General features: G+C 51.5%; 1 protein-coding gene across 5 annotated transcripts in view; it reads left to right on the top strand.

The window, feature by feature from the left end:
* Window positions 1–1,782: 1,782 nt before the first annotated feature.
* MIB2 (mindbomb E3 ubiquitin protein ligase 2) overlaps window positions 1,783–7,250 on the top strand; it is a 44,066-nt gene continuing 38,598 nt past the window's right edge. For all 5 annotated transcript variants that reach the window (XR_004061337.1, XR_004061338.1, XM_030963936.1 and 2 more), the window contains exon 1: window positions 1,783–2,058. The gene's annotated coding sequence lies outside the window, so the exon portion shown is untranslated. The remainder of the gene's footprint in view (window positions 2,059–7,250) is intronic.

The following is a 7,250-nucleotide window of genomic DNA, read 5'->3' as shown; positions in this document are numbered from 1 at the left end:
GGCCTGGCCAACATCCCTTTTACGCAACACAGAGGACAGGGGACAAGCTTGGTTTTGGAGGTTTTACCTCATTTAATCAAGAGTTTTTAGGCAAAGTCAGTGGAGTTTGTGTGTCTTTACCTCACAGGAGAGTGCGGGATAATGCTGCCAAGGTTTTACCTCACTTAGGTGTCTCTGAGCTCATCAGGGGCAAAGTCAGCGGAGTTTGTGTGTCCTGCACCTGACAGGAGAGAGTCACATGAACACTGTCATGGCTGTTAGCATCACAGAGGTGACACAAACTCCTAAATTGCCTCTGAAGGTAATTACAAAAGTAGTAGTCCTGTGATTTAAGGTTCAAGGCCAGGCTGGATGGAGCAACCTGGCCCAGTGGAAGCTGTCCCTGTCTAAAAGGGGGTTGGAGCTGGGGGATCTTTAAGGTTGCCTCCAACCCAACCCATTCCACAATCCAGGTGTGTAAATTCACCTCTGGTGGCACTTCAGCCACCCATGATCTCGTTCCAGGCACAAGGCTGGGACAGGAGGAGGAGTTCAAAGCCCACCTGCTGAACAAAAGCATGAATTCCCTTCATGGAATCACAGAATGGTTTGGGTTGGACAGGGACCTTGACCATCACCTCATTCCACCCCCTGCCATGGGCAGGGACACCTTCCGCTATCCCAGGGTGCTCTAAGACTTCCAACCTTCCACTGTCCCAGCTTGCTCCAAGACTTCCAACCTTCCATGATCACAGCCTGCTCCAAGGCCTGGCATTGAACGCTTCCAGGGATGGGTGATCCACACCTCCCTTGAGCGACCTCTCCCAGTGCCTCACCCCCTTCACAGCGCAGAATTCTCCCCTAATACCCAACCTAAACCCACTCTTTTAACATCCAATCCTGCTAAACCGTGGACTTGTTGGACTGAGCGATCCTAAAGACCCCAAACAGTCAACCCACGAGCATCCCTCCCTTATTCCCTCCCGCGGGCCAACCGGGCACTGCCCCGAACCTTCCCCCTCACCCCTGAGCCGACATGGGCCTGGAGCTCCCCGTTAGAGACCTTCACAGTGCAGAATTCCCCCTCAATATCCAACCTAAACCCACTAAATTAACACCCAATCCCCCTAAACCGAGACTTGTTGGACTGAGCGATCCTAAACACCGCAAACACGCAACCCACGGGCATCCCTCCCTCATCCCCTCCGCCCGGGCCAACCGGGCACGGCCCCGCACCTTCCCCTTCACCCCCGAGCCGAGCCGGGCCTGGATCTCCTCATGGGAGACCTTCACAGTGCAGAATTCCCCCTCAATATCCAACCTAAACCCACTCTTTTAATTCCGCTAAACCAAGAACTTGGACTGAGCGATCCTAAACACCGCAAACACGCAACCCACGGCCATCCCTCCCTCATCCCCTCCCGTGGGCCAACCGGGCACTGCCCCGCACCTTCCCGCTCACCGCCGAGACCTTCACAGCGCAGAATTCCCCCCTAATACCTAAACCCACTCTTTTAACATCCAATCCTGCTAAACCAAGCACTTGTTGGACTGAGCGATCCTAAACACCCCAAACACGCAGCCCACGAACATCCTCATCCCCTCCCGCGGGCTGCGCGGCCGCTCCGCTCGGGCAAACCGGGCACTGCTCCGAACCTCCCCCTCACCCCCGAGCCGAGCCGGGCCGGGGTCTCCCCGTGGGCTCCCTTTGGGCTCCCCGCAGGCTCCCGGGAGTTGTAGTCGGAGCGCCCGGAGCGGAACTACGGCTCCCGGCTGCCCGCGGGAGCGCAGGCGGGGCGGCCCCGGGGCCGAGCTGCGGCTGCGGCAGCGGCACCGCGGGGACGCGGCGGCCGCGGGGACACGGCCCGGCTCCGGGGACACGGGCCGGCTCAGGGCTGGGTTGTTTGCTACAGCCACACCGGGAGGTACCGGGATAAGGGCGGATCCCAGCTCCGGTGCCCAGCTTCACCCGCGTTCTCCGCCCGCCCGGGCGCCGCTGTGGGCATGGAGGAGGGACGGCGGCGAGCGCAGCGCTGGGCTTGTGGCTCTGGGGATCCTCGGCTCTGCCTTGGCGCTGAGGTACGTGCCTGGCTTTCCCCGGGGTGTTCCCCTCGGCATGGGGCAGCTGGAAGAGACCGGGGTGGTTCTGGCTCCTTTACCGGGGTGGTTCTGGCAGCTTTAACCGGAGTGGTTCTGGCTCCTTTACCGGGATTGGGGCCGCTTTAGCCGGCGTGATTCTGGCCCCTCTGTCGGGGTGGCTCTGGCCCCTTCAGCCTGGCTGGTTCTGGGAGCTTTAACCCGGGTGGTTCTGGCAGTTTTAGCCGGGATTAAGGCCCCTTTACCAGCATGGTTCTAGCCCCGTCAGCCGGGATTGAGGCCGCTTTAGCCGGGGTAGTTCTGGCAGCTTTAGCCGGGCTGGTTCCGGCACCTTTAACCGGGATTGGGGCCACTTTATCCCGGGTGGTTCTGGCTGCTGTAGCCCGGGTGGTTCCGGCACCTTCAGCCGGGATTGGGGCCAGTTTATCCCGTGTGGTTCTGGCTGCTTTAGCCCGGGTGGTTCTGGCCCCTTTAGCCGGGCTGGTTCCATCACCTTTAGCCGGGATTGAGGCCGCTGTAGCTCGAGTGGTTCTGGCCGCTTTAGCCCGGGTGATTCCAGCGCCTTTATCCCGGGTGGTTCCGACCCCTGTAGCCGGGCCTGGGGCCGCAGCGGCCCCGCTGTGCTCCAGCCCTGTCGGTGTTTCCCTGCAGGGTGTGAGCTCCGTCCTGTTCCCGACGGGTCCCGCAGGTAAGGCCTGGCTGCCCGAGCTGGGAGCGCTCATTCCTGCCGGGAATTTCGTTTTCCCTGGAGCGTGTGAGGAAGGAAGCTCGGAGCTGAGGCACGTGTGGCTTTTTCTCTCGCGTGTTTCTGTATTTCCAGTCTGCCTGAATGGAGGCCAGAATAAACCCAGAATAAACCTAGAATGAAGCCAGAGAAGTTGGTGCAGCTGTACTAAAGGCATTGGAGGTGTTTGCTCTCATTTCACTGCCCGTGCTCAGCTGCAGAATTACTTTCTGAATGTCACAAATTCTGATTTCTACCTCGCTGAGAAGCAAGGGAGCCCTGGCTCACCTTCATGGAGGTCACTTGAGCTTGGCTTTACTGCTGAACCTTCTCTCTTTTTGGCTGAGAGCCCCATGACATCCTCTGCACTTCTCTGTTGCTATAGGAGGAGTGTATTTGGCTCAAGTGAGAGACCATTTTTATTTCTCCTCTGTTTAGCAACTCCCTGCTTTCCTGAAACTGCTTGCTGTGAAGAATGATGCAGTTGTTCATCCTTCTAGGACCTTCCTCCGTGCTTGATTACCTGTTGAATTTTTCATTCATGGTTTCAGGATCTGGAGGAGTGAATTGCCAAGGGATGCAGCTGCTGTAAATAACCCACATCCCCCATTTTTATGGTGGGAATGATGCTGTGTGACAAGTAGATAATGGAGATGTGAAAGGGGAAGCTTCCACAGCCTTGCCAGAGCTGGAGAAGTTCTTGCCTTGCTTTGAGCTTTGCTTTCTGCTCTGAGTTGTAGGTGTCTAGGTTTGTGTATGGAGCAGGTGACATCTTTTGGGCACATGGTGGTTCCTTTAAAAAGTTCTTTTTTGACTTACAGGGCAGTATTTGGGTAACTCTGTGTAGTCTCAGCTCTACCACTGGTGTATCCTCAGTACCTTGTGTTTGTTTTTCAGACTGATTTAATTCTGTGCTGGAAGGGCAGGAGTTCTTTAGGGTGCCTGCAGCATTATTAACAAACTGTCATTTAACAGCATCACCACAGGCTCTGTCTTATTGAAGAGTTATTTCCTTTTTAGGCTTCACAAAGGTGATTGTGTTTCCCATGCCTTCCTCTTTGCACAGCACAGCTCTGTGAGTCACTGCCATCAGAAGGAGCTTCATATTTGTGTGATGCTTGGCTCAGCACAATTCTCTGCTTATTCTGATTTTGCCGTACAGCATCATATGTTTTGACATTTATTTTGAGTGCATGTTTGGAGCTCTGTGGCTGCGAAAATCCTGTGCCAAATTCGTGCATGAGGAATCTGTTATTCTCCTGCTTTGGTCTGCAATGGGCACTGCTGGGATTGTTTGGAAGAACTGGGATGCCTTTTCCTCTAAAACTTTGTCAAACGTCTGGGAAACTGAAAAAAAAAACCAAACCCGTGGGAGTGCTGTAAGTGTGGCGGTTGCAGTTGTCTCCTTCCCTTTTTCTTGGGAAGAGGGATGTCCATAGCTTTTTCAGCTGCCTTGATGTGGAAGTGGGTGGCTCCAGGAGCACAGAATGCTCAGAGCTGTGGCTGCTGCCTCAGAAAGGAGCTCATCCCCTGCCTGGTGTTTGTGCAGGTTTGATTTTGCTGCTCGCAGAGGCTGCTGCTGGTGGTTTCTCTGGAGTTGAAGGCTTTGAGGTCGTGTTTGTGACGGTTGTCACAAGGGGTCTTGGGTGAAGGAAGAGACGAGCTGGTTGACTCTGTTATCAGAAGGCTTGATTTATTATTTTATGATATATACATCTATTAAAACTATACTAAAAAGAAAAAGCAGGAGAGCTTTTCAGAAGCTTGCTAAGCTAAGAATAGAATAGAAAGAAAGAATGATAACAAGGCAGCTCTCTCTGACAGACTGCGAGAGCTAGCTCTGCTGTGACTGGTCACTGAACTAAAACATCTACACCAGACTCATCTGGATCACCCTGTTGCATTCCACAGCAGCAGATAATTATTGTTTACCTTTTGTTTCTGGGGCTTCAGCTTCCCAGAAGGAAAAAATCTTAAAGAAAGGGTTTTAGTGAAAAGGATGTCTACGACAGTCGTGTTGTCCCTGCCTGTTCCCATCAAATCTGTTTGCCTTGCTCATCATCCCTGCTCCAGGAGTGCTCCTGGGCTCAGGCAGGATTCAGGGCTGTGCTGAATGGCAGCTCTGGTCCTGCCCTTTCCCTTCAGTTCCTGTTTTCCAGGGAGGGAGAGAATGGAGAGTCCTGTTTGAGTTCTGGCTGTTTTTCTGGGATTCTAACTCATGGCTTGTCAAGGGTGTTCTTGGAGGGGCCGGAATTGTAATACAGTGTTCTCTCACCTTTCCACACACTCTCCCCGGAAGCTCTGATGGGAGAGAGATCCTTGAATTCTCCTTAAACAAAGAGAAAGTGCAGTCCGTTGTTTTGTGGGAGATTTGCAGAATTTCAAGATTTATTTTCCCTCTGTAGTAGTGTTTGAAATTTCCAAGATTGTAGGAAAAGCACTCCAGAATTTAGTTTGGAGTATGGAATCAGCGAAGTTCCATTGATGTGCTGGCAGGATATTCAGCTGATTGATCCTAGACCTTGAGCCACATTCCCTGATGGAATCCCAAGGGAATTAAGGGTTGAAATTTCCTTCTTTTCCCGTGACCAGGCCGTGGAGAGCAGAGCTCGGAGTTGGGATGAGCTTTGCTCATGGCTCTGCCACCAGTCCCACGTGTACCTCAGGCTCCATTTCCCATCTGCAGGGTGCTCTTGGATTCTCCAGAATCCCCAGAGCACAGAGAAAATATTTGGATTTGTGAAATGCACAGACCTGGAGGTGAACTGATGGAAGTGCTGCCCCCCAAACCTCATTGAGTGAGGAAGCAAGAGCTCCTCCTCGCTTTGTTCTGCTCCCGCACGGCTGCCTGGCCACAGGCATGTCAGCAGAGATTAGGTTTGAAGCTCCTGATCTGCTTTCCGAGCACACGAAGGGCAAGTTGCAGGCTGCAAGCAGGCAGGAGTGCAGTGCTGACCCTTCTGGGAGCCTGAAGGGGAATCTCAAGTCGGGAGGATGAGCTATCAAGGCTCATCAGGGATCCAGCAGGTTTTATGCTCCAGCTCCCTCGTGCCAGGCTGAAGGAGCTGCTTTTCCTTTGGAAAAATTGGAGGTGGAGGAAAAATTGTGTTCCGAACTCAGAGGATTTTGTTAATAATCCCTTTGTGCCACCAGTGCTGAGGGTCCCAGCGTTTAAATACCTGTGAGCCGCAGCTCTGTGTTTCCTCAGCCCCACTGTTCGACCCTCAGGACATCAGAGTTAAATTCCTCTTGATTTTTTCACTCCTGCAGTGAATCAGGATTTTGATTTCTGAATGACTTTTGGGGGACACTTACTGACTTTATGGACAGGCAAGGCAATCGTGTCATTAGATTGGGGATTTATGAACTCTTAAATGCTTGAAATCAGATTTTAGTGGTAAATAGGAGTTGATGGCTGGTGTGAGAGAGACGCAGACCTGAGCTTTACCAGGGCTCCACACCATCAGCTCAGGGCCAGATGGTCTTCTTGCCTCTGAGAAATATATTAGAGCAATGTCAAGGAAGAGCACAGCTGAAATCCTCTGCCAAGACAGATTTCTCACTGTTGGAATATGTTTCTGTCTGATCCTCTATTTCTAGATGATTGAAAATAGTTCTGGAAGGGATTTTGCTGAGGCCACCTAGTCCATCCTTCTCCACAAGGCATGATAAAGGGCACTGAAACCCTTCCTGATGGATCTGTTAGCTTCTTCTTAGGGCAGTGGAGATTTTCCAGCTGCCCTGGGTGGTTGTGTTTGACTTTATTAAACGGGTTTTTTTTTTAATATTGTGGCTTTGTCACTGTTCTGGGCATAGAAAAAAGGGATGCAATTGGTTGATTGTTGACCTCTTAGTGCCAAGGGCCAGAAAAGAGGTGGTGATTCCTAGTAGGAAATGCAGAAGAATCACTCAATGCAATAATATTGAGTTTTTTTCCTTTCCACAGAGATCTTCCATGGAAAAGTTTAAATACCATTCTCCTTTTTTTTTTTTTCTATGCAAAGACCTTCATTCAAACTTAGCAAATAATTGGGGTTTTTTTTTCCCTTAAACAACATTACCTAGTGCTTGTGTGTGTGGGCAGGGAGTATTTGTTTTTGTTGTAAAGCGATATAAATTTAACTCAAGAGATCTGCTATTGAGGAAAAAGTGGATTCTCATCAGCTGCTGAGCTTTTTCAAGGCTCCAGGCTCAAATCTGCAAACTGTCAGCTCCAATTAAAGCAAATGGCTGGAGCTGTTTTTCCTCCCTCCTGGAAAGAACACAGTTCATCAAAAGCCAGAAGGAAATTTCATCATGAGCAATGAGCAGTTATCTCATGGGATGTAATAAGAGAGATCCACGAGATGCCCAGTGTGAACTTTCACTTGTAATCACTTCCAATTCTCCACTGGCCACACGAGCACTGATCTCAGCAATTTGGAGCCTGAAGTTCTCCTGTGGAGCAGGA

Source organism: Camarhynchus parvulus, chromosome 21 (assembly GCF_901933205.1).
Source record: "Camarhynchus parvulus chromosome 21, STF_HiC, whole genome shotgun sequence".
In the NCBI taxonomy this organism is placed as follows: Eukaryota; Metazoa; Chordata; class Aves; order Passeriformes; family Thraupidae; genus Camarhynchus; species Camarhynchus parvulus.
Note: the sequence above shows the minus strand (reverse complement) of the source record. Positions and strands in the feature narration are given on the sequence as shown.